The following is a 15644-nucleotide window of genomic DNA, read 5'->3' on the forward strand; positions in this document are numbered from 1 at the left end:
AAAAAAAAAAAAAAAAAAACCTTGGCAAATTTAGTAATAATGCAATCTCAGAAGTCTTATACAGAGATTCCGGGAAGAAGTTAAGATGATAGTCTTCTAGAATAAGTCAGCCCCTACTCAGCAAAAATAAATGTTTAACAATTCAAATACTCTACTTTTCCATTGCTTGTCTACATCTTTTTCTAAGCTAGGTTTTGTGGTTTGGCCGAGAAGGAAGTTTTATTACAGTTACTGTGCGCCAATACTGACATCTGGTGGTTTTATACTCTAAGTGGCCGGTCTGTCCCAGTTAAGCTCCCAATGGAGTGTGTTGGGCATGAGGGTGGGCTGGTGATAAACTGGGGTTATCTAGAGGCTGGGCTTATCATATATATTCTCCTAATAGCTTCCACATGCAGATGATGGATGCAATAGCAGAAGGGCCATTTTTACATTCTCCATTCTCACCTGGCCATTCAATCTGTGAACTCACCCTTTTCACCCATGGGATGAATTATCCAGACTAACTAATTTCACAGACAGTAAATTATAGACATACCCAACGAATCTCCGTCTCATTAGGGAAGGTTAATTTAAGTAGACAATCAACAAAAATACAGGAGAAAAAAACTCAGCTTGAATAGAAGATTCCTCTACATCTAGGACACACAATGAATTCACAACCACATCTGCCATCACCAGAGAAAACACTTAGGAAAAAAAGAGAAAGAAAGAAAAGAAAATTGACTCATTGCGATTTCCTCTGATGAATGGTGAATTTCCAATTAGCATTTTAATTACTCAAGCCAGACTCTCAGCTGTCTTCAAGATAACAACAAAACTCAACGGCAACTTTTCATATAGTTCTGAAACGGGAACTTGGCCCCTGACTTTGAAGTACAGTCCGTCAAGTTTAGTCAATCTCCCTGCATATCAGCTACGTTACCAAGTGTTCAATGAAAGCTTTCATCACTTTATTAACTTGCTGGTAGCACCATTTTGCATACGTGTTCCAGGAAATACAATCTTCCCTCTTCCCTACCATATGACATTGAGCAAGCCTCTGCAAACATTTGGGCCTCCAGCCAATTATGAAAAATAATTTTTAAAAATGTTGAGTAAGGTGGTACTGAATACTATCTGGTCAACTTTCATGGAAGTTTCCATAATATCTATAGGTTTTTTCTTTACTTCAGAGCATTGGTTTTTCAATGAGTAAGAACATTTAAATGTCTTTGTTCCACCTTACTGTCTTTAGATATCTGAACAATTTTTTTAAAAGATCACTTTTTTGTCATTCTTGAAGGCCTCCTGAAAGAGAGATTTGGAAACAAAGATTCCATGCACATCTGTAGTACTGACCCCAGTTCTACATGACTCCCATCCATTTGTTCGTCTCTCCAAAGCATTCAGCGTTAGACTATGTTGGGAAAAGTGTCCACATCACTGGAATGTGAAGCGTCACTATATTCTGGTCATACCACAAATGATGAACTGTGCTCTGATCATTAACTCATTTGAGTTTTGGGGGGAGGGGGTTCAGGTTGGTAAAAGTCTGGAAATTCTGACTCATGAAGAAGGAAGAGTTAGGGATATTTAATTTAGGGAAGACTTGATTGGGAAAGGAAACAGCAGGGATGATAGCTAGGTTTAATAATATAGGCCTACAATTTAGCATGTGAAAGGTACCAAGAGGGAAAGTTTGGCTTAATTCTCTTACCATTAAAATGATCATTTTTGAATTAAAATATGCAGCAAAATCTGCATGATTTTCAGCCAGGGAAGTTATATAGAGTATTTCTACACTGGACAAAAGGTTGGAGTAGACAGTTTTTGACATTTCTTTCCTCTCTAAAATACTGTGATTTCTAATTATGCTGAAATTAAAAATGATAATGTAAATCTATATTTACTGACATGGAAAGATGCCCGTGACATATTGCCGAGTGAAAAATAAAACAGGTTTTAGAACAGTATGTTCAATATTATTCCATTTATATAAAATCTTGTGCATATTTCTGTCCATATCCATAGAGAAATGCTTGATGGACTGCTCACCCAAACATTAACTGGTTATCTCTCAATGGCAGATTTCAGATGATACTAATTTCTTTCTTTGTTTATGTAAGTGGTTTGACTATTTATAATAACCACATATTAATTATCTTTAATAAACTTATTTAAACATTTTAAATTATTAGATAACTACATAATTTCTTGACAATATTTCTGGATTAGAACAAGCTGTCAGTGACTGAAACTGACTTGAAGTCAGGGTACTCTGATTGCCTACTCCTTTTCCCACTGTGTGGCTCTTAGAAAATAATTTTACCTCTCTGAGTTTCAGTTTTCACCCCTATAAAATGAGAAGTAAACACTACCATATAGTCTTATGGTCAGGATTGATGAAGGTAAGATATAAAATGACCTTAATTAGTCTGAGTGCATCCAAGTACTTAACTAATATGAAGTACTTGGCAATTGAAAAGTGTCCCATTGTTTCATAAATGTTAGCTATTATTGTTTTGTTTTTAAATTAACAATGATATAATTTTCTAATTAATTCAAAAGTAGTTATTAAGCATCTGAGTGGGTTTGATGTTTGCCGCGAGGAAGAAATCTGCTTTGATTCTAAGGGAGTTTTTTTTTTTTTTTCAGGTACTGGGAGACTTCCTTTAACATACCCTTGCAAATAAGTCCTTGGTCAGCCCACAGACAAATAAGTCAGCCCACAGAAAAATTTGCCCAGTATTGATTTTCTTCCCTCAAAGTCCCAAACTGTAGATATCCCTTTCTTCATTTCCTACATGTAAATTTTCACTGGGGATATAGAGGCAGAGTCAGAGGCAAAATTATGTCCCTTGGATTTCCTTCAGGCCTCAGACTGGAGCCCCTGTCACCTGCGGGTTTGCACGCGTGACAAACCAAATGTTAGCCACGATGAAGTGACATCCCAAAGGCATAAAGTGCAACTGGAGAAATATGGGGTGGGCCAGGGCTTTGCATCACCTCTCAGGAGTTGTCTTTCTCACCTCTCACCGTCCTGAACTGGGTGTCCTTTCTTCCGCTCTGTTCTTTTAAATTTCAATCATCCTTTCTGCTCATGGTAAGAATTTGGTGGGATTTATCAATAGCCAGCAAGAGGAGCCCTTTATTTCTACTGTTCTAACGGGGCTGGGGCACAGTAGGTTTTATTACACCATAAATTAGAGCAGGAAAAGCTAATATACTCTATACATTTGTCAAAAAAAAAAAAAAAAAAAGAATAAAAAAAGCAGCAGCTCTTTACAGTGAAGTTCCCTGTAGCAAATCTGTCACTGCAGTGAGTGGGTTTTGAAATATCAGAAGTATTTACTGTCAGATGCAACCCTGGGATAGTATAGCAAAGGGCAGCGCTCATTGGAGGACTGGACTGCCTCAGCACAGACTGAGTTCTCAGAGCAGAGAGCACCTGGCTTCTCATGATGCCAGCCCATGGTGCAGAGGGGAAATCTCCAAATGCACTGAGTGTGGGTGAGGGTGTGGGATCAGAGTCATTTCCTTTAATGTGTTCTAAGGTTTCCTAATCCCTGGGAGAGAGCAATGACCCCTTCAAAGAAGACCTTGAAGTCTAGATTCAACTATTTCAGAATGACTCTACTTGGCAGAGACAGGCAACATCAGGCCCCAAGATTTTTTTTTCTTGCCCAGCCTTAAGGTTCAAGGAAAGCTTTCCTGATGTCGTTTCATGCACACCATGTGAATTTTGAGCAGTTCTTTCATTTGTACATCAGCATGCCCTTACCGTAGTTCTGTGTTCTTGGAAGTGACTCAGGCTTGAATTCAGAGACAAATAAGACAAAATTCCTGTGCCCAGCAAGCTTATATCTTTGTCCAGGAGACAAGTACTCCTTCACAGTACAATAAGGCAATCGCTCCTCTGTAGGATGAAACAGAAAATGAGGTATACACAACCTTAATTCCACTTGGGGAAATGAGAGAATTTACAGAAAAATATATTCCTTAAGCTTCTGTTAAGCAGAAATTTTCCTGATGTGTAAAGAGAGGGCATTTCACAGAGAAGAAACAAGATACGTAAAAGATCAGGGGTGGCATAAAAGTTTAAAAAATACACAACTGGTTCAGCATTGTTATGATATAAAAATGGTAAAGAAGTAACCCAGATGGAAAATGTAGAACAAAAGTGCTTCCCCACACCAATCAATCTGTTTCTTAAAATGAATTGAGAAATGAACAGATTCTGATGAAGATTTAGTTTCCACAAAGACAGGTGGTGGAATAAAGCATTACTTTGTTTAAATCATAGTTCTGTTTTTCTGAGACATTGGATAAACCATGTAACTTTGTTAAGTCTCAGTTTCTTACCTATGAAGTGGGGATTATAACGCAAAGCTCAAAGGGTTTTGGTATGAAACCTCAAATTTTTAAGTGGGGATTTTTATGAGGATTAAATGATAATATGTCTACATGTCTAGTACCATTCTGGACTCAAGTAGGCACTCAGCATACATCTGCTAAATCTGAATCTTGAACTCAAGATCCTTCCTCAAATTCAGCCCTCATCAAACTCCACCTACCTGGTAGTCCATTTCTTTCTTCGACAAAAGGCTTAAAAGCAAATCAAGACCAGTGGTGTAATCTTTTAAATTTCCTTACATAGTCAAAAACTAGCACAAATAATACACACATCTTAATGGTTTTGGGAGAAGGGAAGAAGGAAAAATAAAGCCCTTTATCTACATCTTCTCACTCAATCTCCATAACACTGTGCAATAAGTGTTACTAGTTGTTTTTTTAACAACTTTATTGGAGTATAATTGCTTTACATTGTTGTGTAATTTTCTGCTGTATAACAAAGTGAATCAGCTATACGTATACATATATCCCCATATCCCCTCCCTCTTGAGCCTCCCTCCCACCCTCCCTATCCCACCCCTCTAGGTGATCAAAAAGCACCCAGCTGATCTCCCTGTGCTATGTGGCTGCTTCCCACTAGCTATCTATTTTACACTTGGTAGTGTATATATGTCCATGCCACTCTCTAGTTTTATCCTTTGATTTGTTCAGATCAAAAACTTGGAGTTATCCTTGACTCTTCTAAATGGAAAAGCTAATCCTTTTGGTGCTGTCACCAAAATTACCCAGAATCCATCCCCTTCTCACCACCAGTACTCTTGCTAATATGGCCCAAGCCACCATCATCTCTCTTAAGATAATAAATGGTCTTTCTGTTCCATGCTTGCTATCTTTAGTCTGTTTTAACAAAGGGGCTGGATGAATCTGTGAAAGTATAAGTCAGATCATGTCACTTCCATATTCATCTCACAGAGTAAAAACCAAAATATTTACTATAACCTCCAAGACTCTACAAGATCATAGCCTTCTAACTTCCTTTCTGATCTCATGTCCTACTGTCCTTCCTTTCATTCAGCTCCAGCCGCACTGGCTCTCTTGTTCTCCTTCCAAGAGAATGGATAAGTTCCTGCCTCAAAGCCCTCGCCTGGTTTCTCCTTATTGGAAATCTCTGAGTTCCCAGACATCCACATGTGTTGCTCCTTCACATCCTCGTATTTACACTCAAATTATAATCTGAAGAATCAAGTGTTTCCCTGGTCACCCTTCCTAAAATTGCAACCTTCCTTACCCCCCAAATCTCCCATATTTTTCACTGATTAATTTGCTTTTGCTATTTAATGCTATAACATACATATTTTATATTATTAATGTGTTTATTGCTTGTTATCACTCCTCTAGAATTTAGGCTTCATGAGGACAGGGATTTTTGTCTGTCTTAACTATTGTTTATCTTCACCACCTAGAACAGCATCTGTCATCTAAAAGGCAATAAGTGGTTGACTATTAAATGACTGAAATTTTGCCAGTGAAAATAATGAGCCTTCAAGAGCAAAAGTATAACTTCTTGAATCAAAATCCCAGCAAGTTATTTTGTGGATATGGACAAAATGATTCTAAAGTTTATATGGAAAAGCAAAAGTCCCAGAATAGCCAACTCAGTATTGAAGGAGAACAAAGTCAGAGGTCTGGCAAACCAACTTAAGTCTTGCTATAAAGCTACAGTAATCAAGATAGTGTGTTATTGAAAAGAATAGACAAATAGATCAGTGGAACATAATAGAGAGCCTAGAAATAGAACCATATAAATATAATCAACTGATCTTTGACAGAGGAGCAAGACTATACAATGTAGCAAAGATAGTCTTTTCCATAAATGGTGCTGGAACAATTGATGTTCACATGCAAACAACTGAATCTAGACAGAGACCTTAGACCAATTCACAAAATTAACACCCAATGGATCATAGATCTAAAATGCAAAACTATAAATACTCCTAGAAAGTAACATAGGAGAAACCTAGATGACCCTGTGTACGGTGATGACTTTTTAGACACAACACCAGAGGCATAGTTTATGAAAGAAATAATTGATTAGCTGGACATAATTAAAACTAAAAATTGTCTGCTCTGCAAAAGACAATGCACAGATGATGAGAACACAAGCCTCAGACTGGGAGAAAATAAAGGACTGTTATTCAAAATATGCAATGAACTTTTAAAACTCAACCATAAAAACTCAATTTAAAAATGGACAAAAGACCTAAACAAATGCCTTATCAAAAAAGATACACAGATGGCAAATAAGAAAAGATGGTCCACATCACATGTCACCAGGGAAATGCAAATTAAATCAGCAATAAGATACCACTACATACCTATTAAAATTACCAAAATGCAAAACACTGACAACACCAAATGCTGACAAGGATGTTGAGCAACAGGAAGTCTCATTCGTTGTTGGTAGGATTGCAACTTTGGAAACCAGTTTAGTAGCTCCTTATAAAACTAAACATACTCTTACCATACAACCCATCAATCTTGTTTTTTGGTATTTATCCAAGTGAGTTGATGTTTGTTGAAACATAACACAAAAACCTGTACACAGATAATTTAAAGCAGCTTTAGTCATGATTGCCAAAAATTAGAAGTAACCAAGATGTTCTCCAGTAGGTGACTGGACACATAAACTGTGGTATATCCAGACAATGGAACATTATTCAGTGCTAAAAAGAAATGAACTCACAATCCATCAAAAGATGAAGAAACCTTAAAACATATTACTAAATGAAAAAAATAAATCTGAAAAGGCCACTTACTATGCGATTCCAACTATACGACATTAAGGAAAAGGCAAAAACTATGAAGACAGTAAAAAGATCAATAGTTGCCAGGGTTTGGAGAGGGGAAATGAAGAGCCAAACACAGGATTCTAGGGCAGTGAAGCAATTCTCTATGATAATCTAATGGTGGATGGAGACATGTCATGATGTATTTGTCCAAACTCACAGAATGTACAACACCAATAATGAACTCTGATGTGAACTATGGACCTTCAGTGACAGTGACGTGTCAGTGTAGGTTCATCGATTATAACAAAGGTACCACTCTGGTGGGAGATGTTAATAATGGGGGAGGTTATGCATGTGTGGGAATAGGGGGATATCTGAGAACTCTCTGTTCTTTTGCTGTGAACCTAAAATTACTCTAAAAAATAAAGTTCATTAATTTAAAATTTCATATGAAGTTTAGAGATGTTTATTGACTGACCAGTTTTATTACATTAGTGTACAAATAAGTGAGTTGATTTAAAACTAATTTCAAAATATAAAATAACTTTAAATATCATAAAATCATGCTATATTTAATTATCTGAACATTAAAATTTAATAAGTAGAATATTTATTTTTGGCCTATATTCATGTACTCTAATCAGTTTCTTAGCAATACCTCTTTCTAATACTGTGTTGCTGTTGTTTGTTTGGGTTTTTTTCCCCCTGGAGAATGCACTTTTTTCACTGTGGTCTTACTATTTTATTCATGAAATTATTTCCAATCTTTTTCAAAGTTTCATGCTATGGCTACGGAATTTAAAGTTGTTGATATCACCTATGGACTCTGATCTCTATACTTTATCATTTCAGTTGAGGAAATATTCTCTCTGTGGATGCGAGATAACTCTAAACTAAGGGCAAATTCTGCTAATGGAGTATACTCTTATATTTTGTATATTAAGATGAATAAATATTTCAGCTAAATATTTTCACCACTATTGTCTTTTCCCCTCCATTTAGAGAATCGTACTATGATAAATATTTTTACAAGACAAAAACCTGTCAAGGAGGTTGCTCTATATATGATTCTTTTTTAACATTTCACTAAATCAAATTGCTGCAAATTAGAGGACTTTCTCAACGTCATCGCATTCCAGTACAGAATACATATTCAATTTTCTAAAAGTTAAAAATCTGAAGACTTTTTGGCACTCATATCATTAATACATTGTTAACGATTTTTAACAATATGCAGCCAAAATTTAGAAGACACATTTGAAAAATAAAATAGCTTACTATCATTTTAAAACACTCAGATTGATTTACAAAATAGTTCTTCCAAAGCTGAAATATTTCTAAAATCTGATTTATGATGAGCAGCAAGAAGAAAGCAGGCATTGCTAGTCTAATGAATTTTTTTAACTGCTTGAATGAACATAATTATGGACTATAAAGGGCACCAATAACAATTCCATGCACACTTCCTCTCCATAAATTTAGTAAAAACATAGGTTTTATCATCATCTGCTCCATCATAGTTTGTATTCATATTATCACAATGAAAACAACTAATTTTATTTTCAATGTTGTACTTTCACCTGAATTTACGTCATTCCCCCAAATGTCAGATGTTTAGCATTTGACATTTGACATTTAGCATTTGACTTTTGACATTCCAAAAGATTTCTTTTGATTTTAAGAAGAATTTTTAAAAAATCAAATCTTTATTAGAATTAACTAGTTTTCTATTTATAGCATATGGTGCTACCAATATAAAACTTGCTTAATTTACATGTGTGTGAAGTTTTCTTATATTAATGGAACCAACATGTTAACAACTATCACTTCATGCTTTATATTTGCAGGAGAAAACTCCAAATAAAAATGAGAGAAAATAGAATCAGCATGTGATTTCAATGGAAAGTCATGCTTTGCAGACAGATAAGGAAACATTTGCTGCTGCAGTCTCCTGAGTTACCTAGTTGTTTGTGGAAACATTCTTCATAAATTAACTGCTAACTTGAAGCAACTCTGACTTTTCTCCAGCATATTTGTGTATTCCATTTTTCCGTGGTCAGTGATTTGCTGTGCTTTTCATGGTGGATGGTAAATGTTGACAAACATTTTTTGAAGATAGCATTCATCAACAACCTTCTTTAGTAACTGGAATTCAGTATTAATTTTTAATTAAGCATTCACTTTTTAAATCTCATTGTGTCCAACAAGATTCATCAAAAAGAAACAAAGTGATTACCAGACATTAAATTATTTGAGAAGAATCGCTGTCGTGATTGTGGTCAGACAGAGAGAATGGTTAGTCACTATTTCCTGATGTATTTCATGTATATGTAACTTGCAATTTCCCAGATTGTCCACTGACCCTGGATGCTCAGCCCCAGGCATTTTAATTCCAGGCCATGGTATGGGGTACAGCACAAGCAGCTAGTACAGCAAATGGCCAGCAGGGGCAGCAGGTATACTTCTTCCACCACACTAACACTAAATCTAAGTGCCTCAAGGCTCTGAAGAGAGCTGTGTTATAGTATAACACGTAGAAATGATCTGCAAAAGAGAGGTAGGTTATTTCTGGTCATTCTCCATGTATAGGCATTTGCTAAGGTGAAAATCTGCTTCTGGACATGCATCTCACAGGCTATTAGATGAAACCATAACAGAAACAGTAAGTGCAAAATAGATGTCTCTCAAACCTATTCTGGCTTGTTTTATTGCAAAAATAAGTAATAATCCTAACCCTAACCTGATGGGGAAACAAGGCAACAAACATAAACCAGGGCCATCTCATGTAAACTAGGAATTATAGATTCCTTGACCACACTCCAATGGGGGAATACAAAATGAGTGATGCAGTATAGCATAGAAGAGAATAAAAATCAATTCATGAGGGATGCCTCTAAGAAAGTCTATCCTTAAAAGATAATGAGTGCCTCAGGAATTCCCTGGCGGTCTAGTAGTTTGCACTCTACCCTTTCACTGCGGAGGGCACGAGGAACTAAGATCCTGCAGGCCGCAGGGTGTGGCAAAAAAAAAAAAAAAAAAAAAAAAAGATAATGAGTGCCTGAATCAGGATGCTTTCAGTGGGAAAGAACAGAAATGAGTAAAATGGAAATGAAAATAAGTTTGCAAATACATTGTGATAGGTTGTAAGAATGCCTACAAGTTATTATTTTTCTATCTGTGCCCTTTGTTAGGACTCCTCCTTGGACTCTGTGACTTGCTTTGGGCAATATGATATGGATATATGTCACAAGCAGAGACTTATGAAGTGCTTCCACATTGGAGCTTACCTTGTTGCTTTGGGAGACCTGTGACTGATGACGTCGATCTAAACTAGCCTGCTAAGTGGTGATCCACACATAGCCAACTGATCTCCATCACATCAGTGACACCAAGCCAACTCCTAAGACACGTGAGTGATTCTCCAGTTGAGCCAACTGAGACAGTCCAGATCAGAAGAGCCACCAGCAAACCCACAAAATCATAAAAAGAATAAATGTTTCTTGTTTTAAATCACTTAGTTTGGGGGTGGTTCATTACACAGCAGTAGATAATGGATACAGAAGTGCTTGTTGTGAGAAGTGATGCAATACAGTGCATAGATGAAGACAAATAGAATCATCTTCCTTCTACCTACCTCTGCTCTTCACCACCACCATCTTCACCTCTACTGCCCTAGGTAACCAACATTTACAGCCTGATATATATCCTAATATGCCTCTCTCCTTTAAACATATGTATTTAGAAGTATATATATACAGAAATTTGCTTCACACACAGAACGCTACTATGTGTTAATCTGCAGCTTGATTTTCCCCCCTTGGAAGCCATCACAAAATGGTACAGTCACTCAGTATAAATCTATACTACTGTAGGCTTTTTGTAATTACTTCATCTGTACATACACATGGCTATATTTTACATTAGTAGAATTACATCAGGCATTTTTTTTTTTTTTGCGGCATGCAGGCCTCTCACTGTTGTGGCCTGTCCCGTTGCAGAGCATAGGCTCCGGACGCGCAGGCTCAGCGGCCATGGCTCACGGGCCCAGCCGCTCCGCGGCATGTGGGATCTTCCCGGACCGGGCCACGAACCCGTGTCCCCTGCATCGGCAGGCGGACTCTCAACCACCGCGCGACCAGGGAAGCCCACATCAGGCATTTCCGTGCAGTCTTTTTTCCTTTGTCTACCTTTGCTTCCCCCCCTCCACTCCATTTCCTCTCACAAGATCACATCCGTAACAACATGGGAGGTATCTTTCATATTTTGTCCATGTTTATGTACAGGGCACCAATACACACATACTAATACACATCTGTGTGTCTGTGTGTATGCAAGACCGAATGGGGATTTTTGCCAATTTTACTTTCCAAAATGGGACCTTATCTCACACATTATTTTTCTTATTATACATATTTCCCACTTCTAAGCTTCTAATCAAGAATGCCCTATAGAATTCTCTTTGTCAGGTAGCACAGCTCTAATCCATTATTTTTAATAGCTGTACCATAGACCCTTGGTGTAAATGTACTATAATTTATTTCATCATTTCCCCTATTTGTCACTTTGTTGCTACTTTCTGCCTTTATGAATAATGCTCCAATAAACATCTGTAGCCATAGATGTCTGCATCCTGAGTCTTTATTTCTGTGGGAAAGAGCCCAGGTAAGAAATGCTGGGTCAAAGGTTAAGTGTATTTTAAATGTTAATATAAATGTCTATATTGCTTTCATAAAATACTGTAGAGCATGAGAACTATTTTTGTTCTGCATCCTTGCTAATATTTGGTATTGATAAACGTCTTAGATTTTGTTAATCTTGTGGCTATGAAAAAGCAGCTCATTGTACATGCATCCTATTCCTGATATGATGAATATCTTTTCAAATGTCAAGGGCCACTTACATTTCCTTTGTAATGAAAAGCAGGATCGTATCTTTTCCCATTTTCCCCCTTTTTAATTTGTGCTGAGTTTTCTTATTGATTTATTAAAAATATTTATACATTCTGCGAGGTAAATCTTTGTCATTTATGTGGTTACAAATGTTTTCTCTCAGTTTGTGGCTTGTCTTTTCATCTCTTTATTGGGTCTAACAATGAATAGATGTCCCTAATATAACAGAAGTCAGATTGATGATTTTATTTATGCTTTGTTCTTTTGGGTTTTGTTTAAGAAATATTTCCCTCATCAGAAAACATAAAAGTATTATCCTTTTTTCTTTGAAAACTTTATTGATTTAGTTATCATACTTACGTCTTTAAATTACCCGGAAATGATTTTTGTTTATGATGCAGGAGGAGCATCCCTTTTCATTTTTTCCCATGGGGAGAACTGCTTTTCACAGCAGCACCGTTTATTAAATAGACTATAATTTTCCTACTAATCTGTTTTGCCAGTTTTTTTTTTTAATATAGTATATTTCCTTTTATGTGTAGGTTTCTTTCTATTCTGTTTCTCTGGTAGACTTTTTTAAGCTGTCCTTTATCTAGTTAAGGAAGTTCCTGTTTATTCATAGTTCAGTAAGAGTTTTCATTATGAATGATTGCCAAGTTTTATTGAAAGTTTTTATTGTAACCATTCAGATTTATTTTTCTTAATTGGTCAGTTAATACAACTAAATAAATTTATAGATTTTCTAATATTAATCACTCCTAGAACAATCTCATATTAACCATGATACATCATTTTTTTAATTTAGTGTTGAATGCTGTTTGCTAAAATTTTATTTAGAACTTTCATGTGCTCATGAGTGGCAGTGGTCTATTGTGTTCCTATCATATACTCTTTCTTGTGGTTTTGGTTGTAAGGGTGTAAAATTTAGTAAACCATATTTTTGAACATTTGATATATTTAAATAATTTTCCATTTATTAGAATGTTTATTACACATATTGCCTATTATTTCTATTAATCATTTTTGAAACTATAGTTATGTCTCCCTTTCTTAACATTGTGGTCTATGCTTTTTTTCTCTCATTCTCTCTCTCTCTCACACACACACATCTTTACCTTTATTATTAAATCCTCATTTCTTTAGGTACTTTCCTGCTGCTCTTTTACTAAAATTTTTAATTAATTTACATTTTACCTCTTTTGCTTTAGAATATAAAAATTTTGGAACTATAAACTTCTTTTAAGTATCATTTTAGCTGCAGCACAAACACTGATAGATAGGATTTCCCTACTTAAACAGATCTACATATTTTCTAATGCCCATTATAATTTCTTATCTGACCCATGGGTAATTTAGGATGTCATTTTAAATTTCTGAATATATGTATAAATGGGATTATTTCTGATATGTGTGTGCCTGAGTACACATCCATATATATTCATCTATTTATATTTACTTTTGTTCTTTTTATTCTGACATCGAACTATTTCATTTTGGTCAGAAAATTTAGTGATCTAATATTAATTTTGTGAAACTTAATTGAGAAATGTTTTTGACATAGAAAATGATCAATTAATTTAAACTGTCCACAGTATATCATTGGGGGCAGTACCCCACTAATCAAGCTCGTTATGTATGTTGTTTGAGTTATCTATATTCTCTATTAATTACTGAGAAATGTATTACAGTTTCTCTCTATGATGTGGACTTGTCATCTTTTGCTTGAAGGTCCGTAATCCTTTACTTTGCAGTTAGAAACTGTATTATTAGGTGATTACAAGTTTAAAATTTTGACACATTCTTAGTAAACTGAATTCATTTTCTCTACAGAACAACCCTCTTCTAAAGATCTTTTTTTATCCTTAGTCTCCAGATGATCTGAAGTTTGAACAACAAAGCCAGGTCTAAGTCTGTTAAGTATCTTGCTGTTATATTTTTCTATTGGTTTTTCAATCTTTACATTTGTGTTTAGGTGTTCTCTGGTAAATAGTCTACAGGTGGATTTTTTAAATACATTTTAATCTTTTAAATGCAAAGAGTAATCTATTTGCATTGATTATGATTACTGATATGGTTGGGTTTGAGCCTTTTTTTATTATGTGTTTTCTTTCTGTTCCGGTTTTCTATAATTTACTTTTATTTCTTTTTTTTTTCCTCCTTTCTTTCAGAATGACTTAATATTTCTTCTTAACTAATTTGGAAGTTATACACTCTACTGTTCTTTTAATGATTACCTGAGAAATTATAACATACATATTTAAGCTAATAACGTATAAAATTAATCAATCTATTCACCTCTCCATAAAAAATAAAATAAAATCCCTGACGCACACTTATAAAACTTAATTTTGGTCACGTCCCTTCTGATTTACGAACTTTTGATGAATAGGATTGAGACATCAATGTAGGTCTTGTGTCTCCAAACCTCACAGAGGCCCCTGTGGGCATTTTTCCTCCAAGTTCATCTAGTGATAGTGTTGCCATTCGGGGTCTTGGCTTAATGTAGGTGATCTGCTTGAACTCACAGTACAAGGTTCCAGGCTTTCTCCTTTCATTTGGCTCAAAAGTGTCCTTCAAACTCTGGGTGTAGGCCCCAAGTAACTGGTAGATGCTTTCAGCAGAAAAATTGTCTAGAAGGCTCTCATTTATCCACTTGTGTTCACACTTTCATGTAGTCTTTGGCTTCATTTTTTTTCCTCTGATTTTTTTAAGGTGCATAAAAAATTAAAAGAGTTAATATTTGTTTATTTAAATTCAGTGTACTAAATTTTGTGTACTGACTGAGGCTTCTGTTGCCCTCTAGTCTGCCATATTGCCAAAAATATATGTCTTTGGCCTTTTGCACATCCATGTGAACTATAGCATAATTATATCCAATTCCAAAATAAAACAAAACAATTAAACAAAATAAATTAATAAATTCTTTGGCTTATAATCGATGATCAATAAATACATTGTTAAGTTTGGATTGAAATGAAAAATTCATAATATTGTTTTCCCAGTTTTCTGGTTCCATGTCCAGAATTGAAAGGAGTTGATAACTGATTGAATATTAAGCTACTAGGATGTGTAGATTAATAAGCACCTTAATGAATTCATCTGCATTAAATCCCTGCACTCTGAAGTTCTTCCCTTCCTGGCAAATATAGGAGCCTGCACAAACAAGCACAAGCAAATGAAATTAGACTTTCAATCATTGTGCAGATAATTAAACATTAGAATCCTTGGCCTTTCTCCTCGTGTTTATTAGATGTTATTCATTAATCAGACAGGGGACTGATGGGCTCCATCACTGTCAGCTGGTGTGACTCCCTGGACAGCTTTGGAAGCCTTTGCTCCTGGTGTGAACAATTTCACTGGGGAAATATACCTTCAGAGTTCCTTGTTTTGGTCTCCCTGACTTAGAAACCATGCCAAGCTCTATTCTCCAGGTAATCTTACTACAGCAGCATAAGACTGAAAAGTATGATTTTAGCCAGACCTGAGTTTTAGTCCCAGTTCTGCCATTTCAAACCATGTGAGCATAGGTGATTCTTCTCCCCGATACATCCATTTTTCCTTCTCTTTAACATGAGGGATTTAAATCTTGCCTCTTCCCAACCTTGAGCTTCTAAGACTCTGAATTATTGTG

This window comes from Lagenorhynchus albirostris, chromosome 7 (assembly GCF_949774975.1).
Source record: "Lagenorhynchus albirostris chromosome 7, mLagAlb1.1, whole genome shotgun sequence".
In the NCBI taxonomy this organism is placed as follows: Eukaryota; Metazoa; Chordata; class Mammalia; order Artiodactyla; family Delphinidae; genus Lagenorhynchus; species Lagenorhynchus albirostris.